The sequence below is a fragment of the Lissotriton helveticus genome, chromosome 4_2 (genome assembly GCF_964261635.1).
Source record: "Lissotriton helveticus chromosome 4_2, aLisHel1.1, whole genome shotgun sequence".
Taxonomy (NCBI): domain Eukaryota; kingdom Metazoa; phylum Chordata; class Amphibia; order Caudata; family Salamandridae; genus Lissotriton; species Lissotriton helveticus.
In genome coordinates, this window is record NC_136064.1 from 110,934,943 (window position 1) to 110,956,071 (window position 21,129).

At 51.0% G+C, this 21,129-nt stretch overlaps 1 protein-coding gene across 1 annotated transcript in view; it reads left to right on the plus strand.

Moving 5' to 3' along the window:
* The first annotated feature begins 4,872 nt into the window (after positions 1–4,872).
* LOC144752239 (uncharacterized) overlaps positions 4,873–21,129 on the plus strand; it is a 212,306-nt gene continuing 196,049 nt past the window's right edge. Inside the window, exon 1 of the mRNA XM_078640238.1 lies at positions 4,873–5,005. The gene's annotated coding sequence lies outside the window, so the exon portion shown is untranslated. The remainder of the gene's footprint in view (positions 5,006–21,129) is intronic.

Genomic DNA, 21,129 nt, shown 5'->3' on the forward strand with positions numbered 1-21,129 from the left:
CCCCAGCCCAGGCCCCCGCGAACCCCCGACATCAGGGCACCAAGATCCACCCAGGTGGTCGAGTGGCCACTCGACAGATCCCGGAGGAAGGGGAGTTTCGATGGGCCTCCAGCCGTCCCCGGACGCCTGGTATCGATCGCCCTCCGGCCTCCCTGGGCGCTGGCTCCACCCCCCTGCTGGGCGTCTAGACACCCTCATCCCGGCCCCTCTGACCCCCAGGTGCGAGGGTCCGGACTTCAAAGACCTCCAGACCTATATCTGGGCCAGCCCTGGATTAGGACGTCAGTTGTATCCTGGACTGGAAGCCCTGCTGACGCTGTCACGGCCGACACCCAGACGAACTCATCCTCCCCGTAACCCGACGACCATCTGAGAGCCTGCTGGCGCTGCCGCGGCCTACCTCGCTGAATCATCTGAGAGCCTGCTGGCGCTGCCGCGGCCTACCTTGCTGAACCATCGGAGAGCCTGCTGGCGCTGTCGCGGCCTATCTTGCTGAACCATCTGAGAGCCTGCTGACGCTGCCGCGGCCTACCTTGCTGAAACATCGGAGAGCCTGCTGGCGCCGCCGCGGCCTACCTTGCTGAACCATCTGAGAGCCTGCTGGCGCTGCCGCGGCCTACCTCGCTGAACCCTCCTGCAAGCCTGCTGGCGCTGCCGCGGCTCGAACTCTCGGAACCCCCCGGCTCGAGGATTGAGAGCTGTGCGTAGGGTACCCCGTCCTCCGCCCAGAGTAAGACTGTCCCGCTACCTTACCCCCCTTTAAGAGACTTTACAGATCCCTCGATCTGCTTCTACATACTACCAAGAACCTGCAACCCTTTGCTAGCTATAAAAGCTTAAGAACTTGACCTCTGGTGTGGTGTCCATCTGTAGTGTTGTGATTACTCTGCTGTACGATCCTAGGAGAGGACCCTCCTTCCGGAGGCCTCTCTGTACCGCTCGGCTACTTCTCGACGGAGAGGTGGACCTAGGGGTGGTCAGTCAGACATCTTCTGCCTCCCCCGGGGACGCCTTTCTAACAAGAACCCTCCTTGATTCAGCCAAAAATAGACCCAAAAACTATTTGATCTCATCAAGAATACTAACTGCTCTCCCCCAACCTCCAAGCTGGAGGATTCTACAAAGAAAACAGTGGATTTCGCTGTATTCTTCGACGAAAAAGTGGAATCACTGGTGGATCAGGTCGTTCATCCTATCCCTCCAGAGGAGCGCAAATCACTAGCCATTTGGTAGAACTTTGACCCCATCTCTGAAGATGTCCTCCTCAATTGCATCCGTGAAACAAAGCTCTCCAACCATTCTCTTGACCCCATCCCCAGTGCCATTGCCTTTGACTTCTATACCCATTCCCTTTCCTATTGGAATACTCTGGTCAACCTCTCCCTCTGTCAAGGCTCCCTTCCTGTCCCCTTCAAAACTGGGCAGGTCACCCCTCTTCTTAAAAAACCCACTGCGGATGCGAATGACCTCAACAACTTCCGCCCCATCACTAACTTACCCTTTCTTGTGAAGATTACAGAAAGATGGTTAGCAAAACAACTCTCTTGTCCGGCTTCATCCAAACCTGCAGCACTGAAACACCCCTGCTGCAAGTGATTGATGACGCGCTGAGGATACTTGATTCAGGGGGTCCTGTCTTCTAACTCTCCTTGACCTTTCTGCAGCCTTTGACACTGTCAATCACAACACCCTCCTCAACACTCTTCAATAGAGAATGGGCATGGAGGGCACTGTGCTTACATGGATTGCTTCCTTCCTCTCTGACAGATCCCAAATGATCAAAATAGCGAACAGTCTTTCTTCTCCTTTGGCGGTGGGTCAAGGTGTTCCTCAAGGCTCTATACTTCCACCCACCTTGTTCAACCTCTATTTAGAACCACTGGGAGATCTCCTAAGTAAATCCGGGATCCACTATCATCTCTATGCAGACGACACTCAAATCTACCTCAAGGTTGCCTCCACTCACGATCTCTCTATCCTAAGCTCTACTCTCGACTCCATTCATAACTGGATGTCAACTCATCAACTGAGTCTGAATCCCTCCAAAACTGAATTCCTCCTCCTCTCCTCCTCACTTTCTCCCCCCCACACTCCCACCCCCCCACCCCCCCACCCCCCGGTTCAATCTTGGATGGACCAGATGAATCTACTGAACAATAAACCCATCATTGTCGACAGCGCAAAATCCCTTGGTGTCACTCATACTCGACACAAAACTCAATCTAATCTCCCACATCAACTCCATTGCAAAGTCTGCTCGATGCCAACTGTGCCTTCTTTGGAGAATTCGTCACTTCTCCCCGGAGCAGGACCTTAAAACCCTGGTGCAATCGCTGGTCCTCTCCAGACTGGAGTACTGCAATTCTCTTCTTACTGGCCACCCCAAATCCCACCTGTCCCCCCATAAATCTGTTCTCCAATCATCAGCTTGTTTCATATCTGGGGCCAAAAGAAGCGACCACATCACACCTATTCCATCCACCCTCCGTTGGCTTCCCATCGAGACAAGATCTATCTACAAGACTGCCCGTATCACCCATAAAGCCTTGCACTCCTCCTCTCCGCGCTACCTGGCGAATAAACAAACTCTCTGGAGGCTCTAGACCTTCACGCAATGCGGAGAATCTACTGCTTGAACCCCCCACTTTCAAGAAGGAAAGATCGATGGCTCAATCCTTTTCAGGCAACGCAGTGAGAATCTGGAACTCCCTTCCGCCGCAGCTCCGGACCACCGCCACCTCCCAGGCCTTCAAAACTGACCTCAAAGTTCTCCTCCTTCAAAGACACACCTAAATTTAATTCACGCCCTCTCTATTATCTGAAGGAAGACCTCCCATTATAGAGAATTCTTTTTTCCATGACTATGGAAGTGCCTTCCCAGTGTGTTCTGTCATTTATTGCAGTATTATCCTTCTACCTGTGTTTGGTTCTCGTTTGTAACTTGCACACGTCACTTGTCTCTTGTAACACACTGTTTGCTAACTCTTATATTTTGTTTGCTTTTGATACTTGCTCAAGTGCCACCATTGCCTACGTTACATTTGCTCTTGTGTTTGAGTGCCCTCCATTTATTGCAGTATTATACCTCTACTGGTACCTTGTTTTCTTTTGTAACCTGCACACTTGTCACTTTTTCCTCCTGCAATGCACCGTTTGCTCCTCTTGTATTTTGTTTGCTCACAATTGTCACTTTTGCCTCATGTAATGTAACGTTTGCTTTTGTCATTTGTTCACTTGTAATGTTCTCACGTATCAGTTCTGTTCCTGTTGTGAAGCGCTCTGACACCCTCGGGTAAAGTCCGCGCTAATTAAAAACGCATAAAGTAAATAAATAAATAAATAAATAAATAAAGCTGTGAGGGCTGGGGGCGTGCTGCTCCTCGGGATGCAGTGGGTTGAAGCCCTCCCCGTCCTCCCCCCCTGGCCCCTCCCTCTCAGCCCCCTGACCCCTCCCTCCCCCTCCTGGCCCCTCCCTCTCAGCCCCCTGGCCCCGCCCCCTCTGCCCTCAGCTCCGGTGCCGTCTCTCACGCTGGTGCGCAGAAAAGTTACAGAAACTTGGAGAGACTCAGACTGGTGGAGGGGAGAGGTGAGGAAGAGAGTGAGACAAGAGGAGAGAGAAAGGGGTGAGGGGGTGAGAGAGTGAGAGCAGAGGAGGGAGAGGGAGAGAGACCGGAGCACAGGCTGCTGCGAGAGAGAGAGGGAGAGTGAAAGGCGAGGTGAGGGAAAAACGAAGAGAGAGAGGGGAGAACAGACAGGTGGTGGGGAGAGGGGTGTAAGAGGGTGAGACCGGAGCAGCGGCTGCGGAGAGAGAGTGACAGACAAGGTGAGGGAGACTAAGAGAGAGAGGGGGGGTGGACCATGGGGGGGGGGGCAGTATGACCGAGATAGAGAGACCGGAGAAGGGGGGGGTGCCAGACTGAGGGAGAGAGACCGGAGCATGGGTTAGAGAGAGGGAGGGAGACCGGGAGAGAGGGAGGGAAAGGATAGAGAGGGGGCGCAGAGGTGAGAGGACGAGAGAGAGAAGAGAGAAAAAGAGAGAGAAAGAGGGGACGAGAGAGAGAGAAGGGAGAGAAGGAGGGGACGAGAGAGAGAGAGAGAAAAGAGAGAGAGAGAGAGAGAGAGAGAGGGAAGCGCTGAGGGGAGGAGGGAGAGACAGGCGACAGATGAAAGGTCTGACTAGAGGAGAAACAGGAGAGGAGGAGGTGACAGAGGAAGAGGGAGTGAAGGAAACAGGAGAAAGTGACAGGAGAGAGCGACAGGGCGAGGCAAGTGACAGGAAGAGACAGTGGTGGAAACAGAAGATAGAGGGAGAAGAGAGTGATAAAGTGAAAGACGAGGAAAGTGAAAAAGACAGGGGAGAAAGTGAGAGGGGAAGAGACAGCGGCTGAAATGGAGAGATTCTCTGACGGGAGGAAGCTGTAGGAAGGGAGAAGAGGCGGAGAAAGTGACAGAGGCAGGAAGACAGGAGAGAGGAAGAGACAGAGGCAGAAAGACAGGAGAGAGGAAGAGACAGAGGCAGAAAGACAGGAGAGAGGAAGAGACAGAGGAAGAAAGACGAGGAGAGAGGAAGGACAGACGCAAGGAAGGAGAGGACAAAGTGACAGAGAGCGAGAGGAGAAAGTAAAACCGAGGCAGGGAGGGAAAGGATCAGAGAGTGACAGAAACTCGGAGAAGAGAGTGAAGCAGAGAGAGTCAGGGGAAGAGAGATAATAACACCCTAAAAGAAGAAGAACCGAGGAGAGGAGGGAAGGAGGGGGTGGAGAGAGGAGGGGAAGTGACCGAAGAGGGGAAGAGAGGAGGAGACGAGAGAAGAGACAGAAGACACGAAGGAGGCAGAGAGAGCGCCCGGGACACAGAGGAGAGGCGGAGATGGGGTGAGACAGAGGAGAGAGCGAGACATCGGGAAGGAGGAGAGACTGCCCGAGGGAGGGCTGAGGCGGACCCTCACAGCCTGGTGTCCCCCGGACTGCAGGAGAGACAGACAGACGGCTTCCAGCAGCGCAGAGTGAGTAGCGCCAGAGGGGGGGGGGGGCTAAAACGCACTGTTTATGTCTGGCATTCAGGCCCTTTGTTAACCGGACCTGTTCCCAGAGGTGGCAGAGCCTTGTACATACCGAGGGGTTACAGAGTAAGGGGGCGCACCTGCGGCTCTTACAGAGGTTACAGAGTAAGGGGGCGCACCTGCGGCTCTCACAGAGGTTACAGAGTAAGGGGGTGCACCTGGCACTCTTACAGAGGTTACAGAGTAAGGGGGTGCACCTGCGGCTCTTACAGAGGTTACAGAGTAAGGGGGTGTGCCTGGCGCTCTTACAGAAGTCACAGGGTAAGGGGGTGCGTCTGGCACCCCTACAGAGGTCACTAAGTAACCCTGACAACCTTATAGGGCAGGAAGAAACCCAGGTGAAGGTGCCATGTTTAACCTGAGGGATAGTTCCGGCACCTCAACCCAGGTTGAACTGTCATGATGTTTGGCTCTTCATACTAGTGCCCCACCAATGCTTTGTTAGCTTAGAGTTTGGCCTCACATTCCGCATGTACTCATCTGCCCCATGACACCTGACACAGGGGTCACAGTTTTTGTGCCAATGGCTCTTGATTTGCTTTCCCAACAATCTTTCACCAAACACCGGAGACCCTCTCTGACACTCAAAAAGTCTTCACCCTATACCTAAAACATCCATTTGTACCCCACTGTGTGCAAATATAGAGTGTGCAAGAAAGTAACTATTCATCATATTAATGACGTGATGCAAGACTTCACTCATGTTCATCAAACTGACATTAAACCTTTCTTTCAAACCGTTTGTCTGCGGATGGTAGGTGGTCAAAAACATGTATATCACACCCTCTCCTCCCACTCAGCTTTTTGAGTATGAATGTGGCTACCCAAGATGTTATAAACACTTTGGGTTTGAATGTGGCTACCCAAGATGTTATAAACACTTTGGGTTTGAATGTGGCTATGTGAGGTGTTTTAGTGGTTTTGCGATTGAATGGGGCTACCAGAAATGTTCTAAACACTTTGGAGCTTACTTTTCAGAGCCCATAGTCACTTTTGCACCACGCAGGGCTTTCATTTTCATTTTGATTTATGAAGCCACACAAAGCCACCCTGCGTGGCTTTGAGTGCCCTCATAAACCATGAGTAAGCCGTCGCAGCGCAAATCGCTGAGTTGCCTTAGTCTGCGCACAGGAGGCATTCCTTGGGCCTTGAAGGTGGGATTTCCCACGCAACACCCATGGAATTTGGTGGTGCCCCAGATTTACAAAGTGATGTAAACCTGGGGAAGCGCCAAATCTGTACGCCCCCCGAGGTGAGGAATAACGAAGAGAAATACATTTATTCCTCCTTGGTATTTCCTGTTTCTATGTGTGCTGCATTCTGCACATACATAGAAAGAGGAAATGCCTCGTAGGATTGTTTTTGTGCAAGAAGGGGTCCCTCCCTGCACAAAAATCAATCCTGCCTGCCATCGAGGCACCAGTGCAAGGGTGTCTACGTTGGCACTAGGGTGTCGAAACGGTGCCAGCGCACGGGGAAAGGACACAAATCCACTGTATTCCTTAAATATGGTACATTCCTGCCATTTTCACTCTGGCATCGGGCAGTGCAGGAAGGTGCTTTGCTGTACTGCCCTATGCCAAAATCCCATTAATTAATCCCTTTGCGTTCAGCTGTGGCTACCAGAGTTCTTCTAAACTCTCTGGGTTCAGATGTGGCTACCAGAGTTGTTCTAAACCCTCTGGGTTCAGCTGTGGCCACCAGAGTTCTTCTAAACCCTCTGGGTTGAGATGTGGCTACCAGAGTTGTTCTAAACTCTCTGGGTTCAGATGTGGCAACCAGAGTTGTGTTTAACTCTCTGGGTTCAGCTGTGGCCACCAGAGTTGTGGTAAACTCTCTGGGTTCAGATGTGGCTACCAGAGTTGTTCTAAACCCTCTGGGTTCAGATGTGGCTACCAGAGTTGTTCTAAACTCTCTGGGTTGAGATGTGGCTTCCAGATTTGTGTTAAACTCTCTGGGTTCAGATGTGGCTACCAGAGTTGTGTTAAACCCTCTGGGTTCAGATGTGGCTACCAGAGTTGTTCTAAACTCTCTGGGTTGAGATGTGGCTTCCAGATTTGTGTTAAACTCTCTGGGTTCAGATGTGGCTACCAGAGTTGTGTTAAACCCTCTGGGTTGAGATGTGACTACCAGAGTTGTGTTAAACTCTCTGGGTTCAGATGTGGCTACCAGAGTTGTGTTAAACCCTCTGGGTTGAGATGTGGCTACCAGAGTTGTGTTAAACCCTCTGGGTTGAGATGTGGCTACCAGAGTTGTGTTAAACCCTATGGGCTGAGATGTGGCTACCAGAGTTGTGTTAAACTCTCTAGGTTCAGATGTGGCTACCAGAGTTGTGTTAAACCCTCTGGGTTGAGATGTGGCTTCCAGAGTTGTTTTAAACCCTCTGGGTTGAGATGTGGCTACCAGAGTTGTGTTAAACTCTCTGGGTTCAGATGTGGCTACCAGAGTTGTGTTAAACTCTCTGGGTTCAGATGTGGCTACCAGAGTTGTGGTAAACTCTCTGGGTTCAGATGTGGCTACCAGAGTTGTTCTAAACCCTCTGGGTTCAGCTGTGGCCACCAGAGTTCTTCTAAACCCTCTGGGTTGAGATGTGGCTACCAGAGTTGTTCTAAACTCTCTGGGTTCAGATGTGGCTACCAGAGTTGTGTTAAACTCTCTGGGTTCAGATGTGGCAACCAGAGTTGTGGTAAACTCTCTGGGTTCAGATGTGGCTACCAGAGTTGTTCTAAACCCTCTGGGTTCAGATGTGGCTACCAGAGTTGTTCTAAACTCTCTGGGTTGAGATGTGGCTTCCAGATTTGTGTTAAACTCTCTGGGTTCAGATGTGGCTACCAGAGTTGTGTTAAACCCTCTGGGTTCAGATGTGGCTACCAGAGTTGTTCTAAACTCTCTGGGTTGAGATGTGGCTTCCAGATTTGTGTTAAACTCTCTGGGTTCAGATGTGGCTACCAGAGTTGTGTTAAACCCTCTGGGTTGAGATGTGACTACCAGAGTTGTGTTAAACCCTCTGGGTTGAGATGTGGCTACCAGAGTTGTGTTAAACCCTCTGGGTTGAGATGTGGCTACCAGAGTTGTGTTAAACCCTCTGGGTTGAGATGTGGCTACCAGAGTTGTGTTAAACCCTATGGGCTGAGATGTGGCTACCAGAGTTGTGTTAAACTCTCTAGGTTCAGATGTGGCTACCAGAGTTGTGTTAAACCCGCTGGGCTGAGATGTGGCTACCAGAGTTGTGTTAAACTCTCTGGGTTGAGATGTGGCTACCAGAGTTGTGTTAAACCCTCTGGGTTGAGATGTGGCTACCAGAGTTGTGTTAAACCCTCTGGGTTCCGATGTGGCTACCAGAGTTGTGTTAAACTCTCTGGGTTGAGATGTGGCTACCAGAGTTGTGTTAAACCCTCTGGGTTGAGATGTGGCTACCAGAGTTGTGTTAAACCCTCTGGGTTCCGATGTGGCTACCAGAGTTGTTCTAAACCCTCTGGGTTGAGATGTGGCTACCAGAGTTGTGTTAAACCCTTTGGGTTGAGATATGGCTACCAGAGTTGTGTTAAACCCTCTGGGTTGAGATGTGGCTACCAGAGTTGTGTTAAACTCTCTGGGTTCAGATGTGGCTACCAGAGTTGTGTTAAACTCTCTGGGTTGAGATGTGGCTACCAGAGTTGTGTTAAACCCTCTGGGTTGAGATGTGGCTACCAGAGTTGTGTTAAACCCTCTGGGTTGAGATGTGGCTACCAGAGTTGTTTTAAACCCTCTGGGTTGAGATGTCGCTTCCAGAGTTGTGTTAAACCCTCTGGGTTGAGATGTGGCTACCAGAGTTGTTTTAAACCCTCTGGGTTGAGATGTGGCTTCCAGAGTTGTGTTAAACCCTCTGGGTTCAGATGTGGCTACCAGAGTTGTGTTAAACCCTATGGGCTGAGATGTGGCTACCAGAGTTGTTTTAAACCCTCTGGGTTGAGATGTGGCTTCCAGAGTTGTGTTAAACCCTCTGGGTTCAGATGTGGCTACCAGAGTTGTGTTAAACCCTCTGGGTTGAGATGTGGCTACCATAGTTGTTTTAAACCCTCTGGGTTCAGATGTGGCCTTCCAGAGTTGTGTTAAACCCTCTGGGTTGAGATGTGGCTACCAGAGTTGTTTTAAACCCTCTGGGTTGAGATGTGGCTTCCAGAGTTGTGTTAAACCCTCTGGGTTGAGATGTGGCTACCAGAGTTGTGTTAAACTCTCTGGGTTCAGATGTGGCTACCAGAGTTGTGTTAAACTCTCTGGGTTGAGATGTGGCTACCAGAGTTGTGTTAAACCCTCTGGGTTCAGATGTGGCTACCAGAGTTGTGTTAAACCCTATGGGCTGAGATGTGGCTACCAGAGTTGTGTTAAACCCTCTGGGTTCAGCTGTGGCTACCAGAGTTGTGTTAAACCCTATGGGCTGAGATGTGGCTACCAGAGTTGTGTTAAACCCTCTGGGTTGAGATGTGGCTACCAGAGTTGTTTTAACTCCTCTGGGTTAAGATGTGGCTACCAGAGTTGTTTTAAACCCTCTGGGTTGAGATGTGGCTTCCAGAGTTGTGTTAAACCCTCTGGGTTCAGATGTGGCTACCAGAGTTGTGTTAAACCCTCTGGGTTGAGATGTGGCTACCAGAGTTGTGTTAAACCCTATGGGCTGAGATGTGGCTACCAGAGTTGTTTTAAACCCTCTGGGTTGAGATGTGGCTTCCAGAGTTGTGTTAAACCCTCTGGGTTCAGATGTGGCTACCAGAGTTGTGTTAAACCCTCTGGGTTGAGATGTGGCTACCAGAGTTGTTTTAAACCCTCTGGGTTGAGATGTGGCTTCCAGAGTTGTGTTAAACCCTATGGGCTGAGATGTGGCTACCAGAGTTGTTTTAAACCCTCTGGGTTGAGATGTGGCTTCCAGAGTTGTGTTAAACCCTCTGGGTTAAGATGTGGCTACCAGAGTTGTGTTAAACCCTCTGGGTTGAGATGTGGCTTCCAGAGTTGTTTTAAACCCTCTGGGTTGAGATGTGGCTTCCAGAGTTGTGTTAAACCCTCTGGGTTCAGATGTGGCTACCAGAGTTGTTTTAAACCCTCTGGGTTGAGATGTGGCTTCCAGAGTTGTGTTAAACCCTCTGTGTTGACATGTGGCTACCAGAGTTGTTCTAAACCCTCTGGGTTCAGCTGTGGCCACCAGAGTTGTGTTAAACCCTCTGGGTTCAGATGTGGCTACCAGAGTTGTGTTAAACCCTATGGGCTGAGATGTGGCTACCAGAGTTGTTCTAAACCCTCTGGGTTCAGCTGTGGCCACCAGAGTTGTGTTAAACCCTCTGGGTTCAGATTTGGCTACCAGAGTTGTGTTAAACCCTCTGGGTTGAGATGTGGCTTCCAGAGTTGTGTTAAACCCTATGGGCTGAGATGTGGCTACCAGAGTTGTGTTAAACCCTATGGGCTGAGATGGTGCACAGACATAATATCGACTCCAAAATATCGTTTGGAGAAAATATCGACAGGACAGAATATAGACAGCCAAAATATCGTTTTTAAGGTAAGTGAAGTAATATCGTTTTTAAGGTAAGTGAAGTAATATCGTTTTTATTTTTAGGGTTCAGGGTCAGTTTTGGGTTTTTGGGTAAAGGGGTATTTTTAGGGTTCAGGGTTAGTTTTGGGTTTTTGGGTAAAGGGGTATTTTTAGGGTTCAGGGTCAGTTTTTAGTTTTTGGGTAAAGGGGTATTTTTAGGGTTCAGGGTCAGTTTTCAGTTTTTGGGCAAAGGGGTATTTTTAGGGTTCAGGGTCAGTTTTCAGTTTTTGGGTAAAGGGGTATTTTTAGGGTTCAGGGTCAGTTTTCAGTTTTTGGGTATTATTTTATTATATTTTATTACTATATATATATGTTTAATAAATATGAAATAAAAAAAATATTTATTTAACTTTCATTAATTATTTAATTATTATAAGTTAATTTAAGTAATTTTAAGTATATTTTAGTAATTAATTATTAATATTAATTTAATTTAACACTGTTTTTAGTAAATACAATATTTTTTACAACTATATTTTTGTAAACAATATTTTTAACTCGATATTTTTGTACTTACCTGTTTGTAGATAGAAACTCGATCTTTTGACTGTCGATATTTTCTCAACGATATTTTTGATGGTCGATATTCTGTCCGTCGATATTATTTCAGTGATCCGGCTGAGATGTGGCTACCAGAGTTGTGTTAAACCCTCTGGGTTCAGCTGTGGCTTCCAGAGTTGTTTTAAACCCTCTGGGTTGAGATGTGGCTACTGAGATGTGGCTACCAGAGTTGTGTTAAACCCTCTGGGTTGAGATGTGGCTACCAGAGTTGTGTTAAACCCTCTGGGTTGAGATGTGGCTACCAGAGTTGTTTTAAACCCTCTGGGTTGAGATGTGGCTATCAGAGTTGTGTTAAACTCTCTGGGTTGAGATGTGGCTACCAGAGTTGTGTTAAACCCTCTGGGTTGAGATGTGGCTACCAGAGTTGTTTTAAACCCTCTGGGTTGAGATGTGGCTACCAGAGTTGTGTTAAACCCTGTGGGTTGAGATGTGGCTACCAGAGTTGTGTTAAACTCTCTGGGTTGAGATGTGGCTACCAGAGTTGTGTTAAACCCTCTGGGTTCAGATGTGGCTACCAGAGTTGTGTTAAACCCTCTGGGTTGAGATGTGGCTACCAGAGTTGTGTTAAACCCTCTGGGTTGAGATGTGGCTACCAGAGTTGTTTTAAACCCTCTGGGTTGAGATGTGGCTACCAGAGTTGTGTTAAACCCTCTGGGTTGAGATGTGGCTACCAGAGTTGTGTTAAACTCTCTGGGTTGAGATGTGGCTACCAGAGTTGTGTTAAACCCTCTGGGTTGAGATGTGGCTACCAGAGATGTTTTAAACCCTCTGGGTTGAGATGTGGCTACCAGAGTTGTGTTAAACCCTCTGGGTTGAGATGTGGCTACCAGAGTTGTGTTAAACTCTCTGGGTTGAGATGTGGCTACCAGAGTTGTGTTAAACCCTCTGGGCTGAGATGTGGCTTCCAGAGTTGTTTTAAACCCTCTGGGCTGGGATGTGGCTTCCAGAGTTGTGTTAAACCCTCTGGGTTCAGCTGTGGCTTCCAGAGTTGTTTTAAACCCTCTGGGTTGAGATGTGGCTACCAGAGTTGTGTTAAACCCTCTGGGTTGAGATGTGGCTACCAGAGTTGTGTTAAACCCTCTGGGTTGAGATGTGGCTACCAGAGTTGTGTTAAACCCTCTGGGTTGAGATGTGGCTACCAGAGTTGTTTTAAACCCTCTGGGTTGAGATGTGGCTACCAGAGTTGTGTTAAACCCTCTGGGTTGAGATGTGGCTACCAGAGTTGTGTTAAACTCTCTGGGTTGAGATGTGGCTACCAGAGTTGTGTTAAACCCTCTGGGTTGAGATGTGGCTACCAGAGTTGTTTTAAACCCTCTGGGTTGAGATGTGGCTACCAGAGTTGTGTTAAACTCTATGGGTTGAGATGTGGCTACCAGAGTTGTGTTAAACCCTCTGGGTTCAGCTGTGGCCACCAGAGTTGTGTTAAACCCTCTGGGTTCAGATGTGGCTACCAGAGTTGTTTTAAACTCTATGGGCTGAGATATGGCTACCAGAGTTGTGTTAAACCCTCTGGGTTCAGCTGTGGCTACCAGAGTTGTTCTAAACCCTCTGGGTTCAGATGTGGCTTCCAGAGCTCTTGTAAACCCTCTGGGTTTAGATGTGGCTTCCAGAGTTCCTCTAAACCCTCTGGGTTCACCTGTGGCCACCAGAGTTGTTCTAAACCCTCTGGGTTCAGATGTGGCTATCAGAGTTGGGTTAAACCCTCTGGGTTCAGACGTGGCTACCAGAGTTCTTTTAAACTCTGGGCTGAGGTGGCTACCTGAGGTGTTTTGAAGGCTTTGGGTTCAAACATGGCTTCCTACCATGTTTTCGCGCTTCATGAGAGAAACGAATGAGTAGCCACCTTCCCCATGGAGCGAGCCTCAGGTCCTGTTCATTATACAAGGAAGGCTCCCAGTTTTTCGTTTTTATAGTTTTTTTCACAGAAATGACGTTTTCCTGGGTGTGTTTATTTGATCAAAGCGCACAACTACAGAACACCGGTCTACGTATACGGGGCTCACCGTGTTGTCATTCCAGACTTCTAGGCGCAGAGCTGCGCGGACTGACAGCGCGAAGAGACGAAAACATTTTAAAATAACTCTGCGCGCGTTTCCACTCCATGATGCTGATATGTTCATGTGGGTTGAAGGTTCTCTCGGTTCTTGTCGTCCTAAAACTCGACAAGCGTCATGTAAGAGCGCACGTGTATCAGATACACATTCCTGGAAATCTGCGAAGTACAACTTTATTTTATCGTGAAACAGAATAAAAGGAATAATATGAGCCAAAAAGTAATTATGGACAAATACAGAGGTAAATGTTGAAACACAAGTCCTGTAACACCGGGAGGCCTGATTATAAGAGATAATGTATGCAGATGAATGCTACCAGCTGGTGATGTGCCAGTGTGACGCGTTTGTTTCCACGGATAATGACGCGTTAGGCTGGAGTCCCTCCCATGAGTGATGCTTTGGGTTTTAAATGTGACCTCACGTGCACAGATCTGACAGGGAGGCCGGGTCACGTGACAGGGGCACCGGGGGTGGCAGTGCCAGGCCGTCTGGGCATGTCACTGATGGGGAATGCCACCTGCCCCCGTGCCCTGGGGTCAGGGGTCACCGGCCTCAGCTCCAGCTGCTCTAACCTCAGCCCAAGAATATCCGGGGTCACGACCCCCCGCAGAGGGTCGAGCTCTCAGAGACCCCTCTGGGCCCAGCAGAGCGCCTGGTGCCTGCTTGTGTGTGGGGCTGTGGCGCCCCCTGGCGGTGGGCAGGGAGGGTGCCCCCTCCCTGTGCCCAGAGCTGCCCAGCGCCTCCCTCACTGTGGGGCTGTAGCGCCTCCTGGCGGAGCACAGAGTTTTGTAAATATCTTGAGAAAGCCAGAAGGCTGCCCTCTTGGCTCTGCCAGTGTCTGTTCATCTTTCTCTCTGCTCTGGGCCACACTTTGTTCAATCGTTCACATGCAGCCTGCTTCCTCTGCGGATGACGCGCAGGGTGTGTTGGGGTCACCCACAATTCCTCAGATTCAGAAGCGAATATGAACTGAGCGCCTCCCATCACTCAAACTAAGGAAGCCTCACGTGTGTTTATCCTGCAGAGACTGAGCTTCTTCTGATCAAAAACAAAATATCAAACATCAGAATGGGGGTTCCCTCCGCCTCCTTCCATGGGGGGCTGCCCACGTCTGTGTGGCCTGGGGGCCACCGTTAGCTCCTATGAGCCCCTCCGGCCACAATTCGCCGCAGTGACACAATTGAGTTGTTACCTTCTGAGGATACTGAAAAGAGTTCTCTCCTCAGTGGCGGCCGGCGCGGCTCGCGGGTGGCGCGGCGGGCGCAGGTGGGGGCCACGTGGGTGGTTGGTTTGGCACAGGACGCAAAGTAAAAAAAAAAAAAGACACAAAATAAAGACTTGTCTTGCCGCCCAGTCCCTCATATCTGCTTCTGGTCTCCTGCGTCTGGCTCCAGGAACAGGAAGCAGGCAGCCAGGCTTCCCTGACCAATCACAACGCTGCAATGCAGCGTTGTGATTGGTCTGAGCGGTCTGACACGGTGCTCAGCCAGGGGCTGGAGGGGTGGGCAGGATCTCCACGAAGGATGTAATGAAGCTGCATGGAGAAAGGGGAAAGTGCGCATGACTGTTTTGAGTGGTGTGACAGGGTGGCCAAACAGTCATTGCACTTAGGAGCACGCAAGCCCCTCCTCCCATGCTTTGCAGCCCCGCCCCCTCACGCAAGCTGCCGCAGCAAGAGGACAAAATAAAACGATAACATTGCGTTATCATTTTCTTTTTTCTTTTCTTTTACTGCTGCAGAGCAGTGGGGCAACCGTCCCCCGCTCAAAGCTGCCTGGTTCCTCCGTCTCCCTGTAGGCCACAGGATCAGTTCAAAGCTGCCTGGTTCCTCCGCCGTCTCCCTGTAGGCCACAGGATCAGTTCAAAGCTGCCTGGTACCTCCGCCATCTCCCTGTAGGTCACAGGATCAGTTCAAAGCTGTCTGGTTCCTCCGCCGTCTCCCTGTAGGCCTCAGGCTCAGTTCAAAGCTGCCTGGTTCCTCCATCTCCCTGTAGGCCACAGGCTCAGCTCAAAGCTGCCTGGTTCCTCCGTCTCCCTGTAGGCCACAGGATCAGTTCAAAGCTGTCTGGTTCCTCCGCCGTCTCCCTGTAGGCCTCAGGCTCAGTTTAAAGCTGCCTGGTTCCTCCGCAGTCTCCCTGTAGGCCACAGGATCAGTTCAAAGCTGCTTTGGTTCCTCCGCCGTCTCCCTGTAGGCCACAGGATCAGTTCAAAGCTGCCTGGTTCCTCCGCCGTCTCCCTGTAGGCCACAGGGTCAGTTCAAAGCTGCCTGGTTCTTCCGCCGTCACACTGTAGCCCATAGGCTCAGCTCAAAACTGCCTGGTTCCTCCGCCGTCTCCCTGTAGGCCACAGGCTCAGTTCAAAGCTACCTAGTTCCTCCGCCGTCTCCCTGTAGGCCATAGGCTCAGCTCAAAACTGCCTGGTTCCTCCGCCGTCTCCCTGTAGGCCTCAGGCTCAGTTCAAAGCTGCCTGGTTCCTCCGCCGTCTCCCTGTAGGCCTCAGGCTCAGTTCAAAGCTGCCTGGTTCCTCCGCCGTCTCCCTGTAGGCCACAGGATCAGCTCAAAGCTGCCTGGTTCCTCCGCCGCCTCCCTGTAGGCCTCAGGCTCAGTTCAAAGCTGCCTGGTTCCTCCGCCGTCTCCCTGTAGGCCTCAGGATCAGTTCAAAGCTGCCTGGTTCCTCCGCTGTCTCCCTGTAGGCCTCAGGCTCAGTTCAAAGCTGCCTGGTTCCTCCGCCGCCTCCCTGTAGGCCTCAGGCTCAGTTCAAAGCTGCCTGGTTCCTCCGCCGCCTCCCTGTAGGCCTCAGGCTCAGTTCAAAGCTGCCTGGTTCCTCCGCCGTCTCCCTGTAGGCCACAGGATCAGTTCAAAGCTACCTGGTTCCTCCGCCATCTCCCTGTAGGCCACAGGGTCAGTTCAAAGCTGCCTGGTTCCTCCTCCGCCTCCCTGTAGGCCTCAGGCTCAGTTCAAAGCTGCCTGGTTCCTCCGCCGTCTCCCTGTAGGCCACAGGGTCAGTTCAAAGCTGCCTGGTTCCTCCTCCGCCTCCCTGTAGGCCTCAGGCTCAGTTCAAAGCTGCCTGGTTCCTCCGCCGTCTCCCTGTAGGCCACAGGGTCAGTTCAAAGCTGCCTGGTTCCTCCTCCGCCTCCCTGTAGGCCTCAGGCTCAGTTTAAAGCTGCCTGGTTCCTCCGCCGTCTCCCTGTAGGCCACAGGATCAGTTCAAAGCTGCCTGGTTCCTCCGCCGTCTCCCTGTAGGCCACAGGCTCAGTTCAAAGCTGCCTGGTTCCTCCGCCGTCTCCCGTAGGCCACAGGGTCAGTTCAAAGCTGTCTGGTTCCTCCGCCATCTCCCTGTAGGCCACAGGCTCAGTTCAAAGCTGCCTGGTTCCTCCGCTGTCTCCCTGTAGGCCACAGGCTCAGTTCAAAGCTGTCTGGTTCCTCCGCCGTCTCCCTGTAGGCCACAGCATCAGCTCAAAGCTGCCTGGTTCCTCCGCCGTCTCGCTGTAGGCCTCAGGCTCAGTTTAAAGCTGCCTGGTTCCTCCGCCTCCCTGTAGGCCACAGGCTCAGTTCAAAGCTGCCTGGTTCCTCCATCTCCCTGTAGGCCACAGGGTCAGTTCAAAGCTGCCTGGTTCCTCCGCCGTCTCCCTGTAGGCCACAGGCTCAGTTCAAAGCTGCCTGGTTCCTCCGCCGTCTCCCTGTAGGCCACAGGCTCAGTTCAAAGCTGCCTGGTTCCTCCGCCGTCTCCCTGTAGGCCACAGGGTCAGTTCAAAGCTGCCTGGTTCCTCCGCCGTCTCCCTGTAGGCCATAGGCTCAGCTCAAAACTGCCTGGTTCCTCCGCCGTCTCCCTGTAGGTCTCAGGATCAGTTCAAAGCTGCCTGGTTCCTCCGCTGTCTCCCTGTAGGCCACAGGATCAGTTTAAAGCTGCCTGGTTCCTCCGCCGTCTCCCTGTAGGCCACAGGATCAGTTCAAGGCTGTCTGGTTCCTCCGCCGTCTCCCTGTAGGCCACAGGATCAAACAATCAATCATTATAAAGTGCACTACATACCCGCGAGGGTCTCAAGGCGCTGGGGGGAGGGGTGCTACTCCCCCGCCATCTCCCTGTAGGCCACAGGATCAGCTCAAACCTGGCTGGTTACTTCTTAAAGTCTTCTCTGCCCCCCTCCTTCTCTCCCAGAAACTGTGGAGTAAATTCCGAGCCCTTCACTCAGGTCTCCCAAGAAACTTACATTTAGCATCCCAAAATAACTCCTCAATGGCGCGTCCGATGCTTGCAGCCCCAGCCCCTCCGCTCCTCTGGCCTCTCTCCTGAGAGCGGCGCCAGGCTCCTGAACTTTGGAAACAGCCGAGACCTTGGCTGTCGGTCGGGGAGGTACAGACGCCTCACCAGGGGACATTGTTCTTAAATAAAACCTCATGAAAGGCTCCTTTGTGGCACGAGCAGCGCGTCCTCTCTGCCCCGGAGTCACCTTGGGATGAACAGGAATAACGTCTCCCAGAAGCCTCTGCCGCCTTCATGAGCCCAGGGTCACACGTTCAGTAACTCGGTTTGATATTGTATTGTATTGTCATTGCATTTATATAGTGCTTTCTACCCCTGACGAGGCGTCAAGGTGCTTTTTCGGCGGGTAGCACGCTACTCCGGGACCCGTAGAGGGTTAGTGTTGAATTACTATAGTGAAACATGCAAGTACATTTTAAGTGGATAGGTTAGTCAGTTATTTGGATTTGGAATGATAGCAGAGGACAGAGGAGGACAAAGGTTTGTATTTATATAGCGCTTGTTGACGCACGCTATTCAGGGAGCCTATAAAGGATTAGTGGTGAATTAATATGGTGAAATATGAGGTAATTTCAGTGGTGGATATTAGTCTGTTACTTGGAGTGAGAAGGATAGCGGAGGGATAAAAGGGGAAGAAAGGTTTGCATTCATATAGCACTTGTTACCCCTGATGGGTGTTGAAGCGCTTTTCTGGGCAGTAGCACGCCACTCCGGAACCCATAAAGGATTACTGTTGAAAATGAGTATAGTAAAAAAGAAATGAAGTAATTTGAGTAGTGGATATGTTATTCAGTTATTCGGGTAGTATATTAGTATAGTTGAATACGGAATTTGAGAAGTGAACGTGTTAGTCTGTTAATTTCGATTGAAAGGAGAGTGGAGGGATAAAAGAGTGAAAGGTTTTTTTTTAACATTTATTTTTAGGTCTTAGCAATAGGAGGAGGTTTTATATTTGTCGGAGTAAAAAAACAACAAAGGTAATGCATTCATCTTACAGCTGAAATATCACATGTTTGGAAACCTGTAGGCAAGTCATTTTTGTAAACAAATGCTTTTAAAGGCGCAGACGGGGTGCCTGGTCCCAGCGCGGGGGGGGGGGGGGGGCACACCCTGGCAAGGCCCCTTTCCTTGTCCATGGTCCATTCACCAAGATAATGCCACCCATGCGCCCAGGTGCCATGGTGCCAGGGTCACTGTCTGACCCGCACCACAGCCCGGCGAGTGACGTGGCCTCCGTACCTGTACCTGCCCCCCCACCCCCCGGGACAGCCCGGCGAGTGATGTGCCCCCCCCCTGTACCTGCCCCCCCCGGGACAGCCAGGAGGGTGACGTGGCCCCCGTCCCTGTACCTGCCCCCCCACCCCACTCCGGGACTGCCCGGCGAGTGATGTGGCCCCGTCCCTGGCCCTGGCCCCCCTGGCCCGGTATCCTCCGCGGAGGTGGGCGGGTCACGGCAGTACCTGGAGTTGTAAAACAACATATTTTACAGCGCGGTTTAGTGAAAAGCTCTGATTTATTCCGCTCGGCTGAGCCCCAATGGCCCTTCTGAAGGGGGGGGGGGTGTTACCAGGGCCGTGGACAATTGAGAGATTTGTAGAGGTATTTACAACGTGAGGCCCGCCGGGGCCAGCGCATAGAAGCAGGGTGGAGTCAGGCGAGAAGGGCGGTGTGTCCCACCCAGGGCTCCTGGAGGACTCTGACGTCCAGCACACATTGTGCCAATATCGGCCACACACTCCCCATCCCACCTACAGCAATCTCCTGATGAAATAAACACACAAGACACCTTTTTTCATGGAGAAAATTGTTGCAGGTTTATTTGCAGAGCAAACATGCCAACATGGTGGGTTATCTTACGGGCGATCCCAGGGCAGGCCGCCCCTCGCCGCCTGAACACCTGATGAGCCAAAATGCACCGTGGCCCTAGCCAATCGGTGCTTACCAATTTTGAGGGGAGGGGATACCCCCTCCCACCGGTGGACCGCCAGTCCACACCTCTACTCAAGCCCCCTGATGGGGCGGAGCTTTCCAGGCAACTCCCGGTTGCTCAGGTTTTCAACCGCATATAGGACTAGCGGGGCTCCGTCGCTCCTCGAGGGTCTAACGCGAGGACCTTCCTGGGGATATTTGGCCTTCGCACCCTTGTGCTCCTGAAGAGGGTACCCCATGTACCTTTCAGCCTCTGGATCGCCCTGTAACTCCGCCTGCTACACAAAATAACAAGTTAAACGCCTATCCTACCCCACCCGCTGAAGGTACGGCGGGGGAGCGGTAGGGAGGGAAACGGCGTGAAGGGTAGCGGCCAAAGAGAACGCCAGGTGGGCAGGAGAGGCACTTATGCCTATCTCCCCACCCACCCGTGCCCAGGAATGACGCGAGGCGCCCAGACTCAGAGGGGTCCCTCAGCACTAGGCTGTATCGTGTGCCCTCATGTGGCACTAAGGCGGCCGCCCTCTTATAAGGGTCCCCTGCGTGGCCCGCGGGCAGCCACAGCGCCCCCCTGCTTGATCACTGGACGGAGCAGAGAGGAGGCTGCCTGTCTGGACATATCAGGGACATTGTTAGATCGCATTGGACGCGACGGCCCAGAGGGCTCTTCGAAAGCTGCCCGTGCACACGTCGACAGTGTGAGATCCCGGAAGTGTGTCCCTGTGCTCTTTGTATGTGTCATGTATGCCATGTCATGAGTAGCTCTGCTCTCACGACCTTCGGACTAGCTTGCCTACATACATCTCTGTATCCTGAGTATTCCATGTCGCCTGGTTTTCATTGTATATATTTTTTTTCTTCTTTTTATTTTTTGCTTTTGCTGTTCCAACTTATTTGCTATTTGTACAACATACGGCTAATTGTATTTTTATCTGTTTATTGCCTGTGTTTTTCTAGATTTAACTTGTTTGCTATTTGTACAACACTCTGATATCCAAACGAGTCATGATCGCATCATAGAAAGGTCCATAAATAAATAAACTTTGAGTCAAGTCCCCCAGGAGTGAATTCTGGGGCTTTAAGTAAGGCGGTTCAAGCAGAAGTTAGCAAAAAAAGGGGGACACACATGAGCGGCGGACTTCTCGACTGCACCTAACAGGCAGTTCCAGTTAGCATAGTTTGATCCATTTCAATTCCAATATCAGCCGTAGTGTGATAATGCTCCGAGTAATACTTACAAAGAAAGAATGGAATGGTGCACCCACAGAAACACAGATCAGCAAATGTTCAATTCCATTTTTTTTAAAATCTTCTTCCTTTATTTGATTCCAACTTTAAAATGTAAGATCCAAAAAACAAAGCATCCAGCCAACGTGTTTCGTTCAAACTCAATTGAACTTCATCTGGATTTTTCTTATAACGTGTTTGGCATCAGTCAATAGTATTCATGTTTAGATGGCATTTGATCATTCCGTCGGATATGGCCTCCTCCTTCCAATTTGGCAGACTCTCATGTTAAGTTCCAACAGAAGTGGGGGTACCAGTAGCCCCCATCCAATACCGGGCTCAGTATCAAAAACGCACTGTCCGCATCCGGACATCAAATGGGATACTGTTACCCCCGCTTCTGTTGGAACTTAACTAAGAGCCTGCCAGATTGGAACCAGGAGGTCATATTAGACTGAATGATCAAAAGCCAT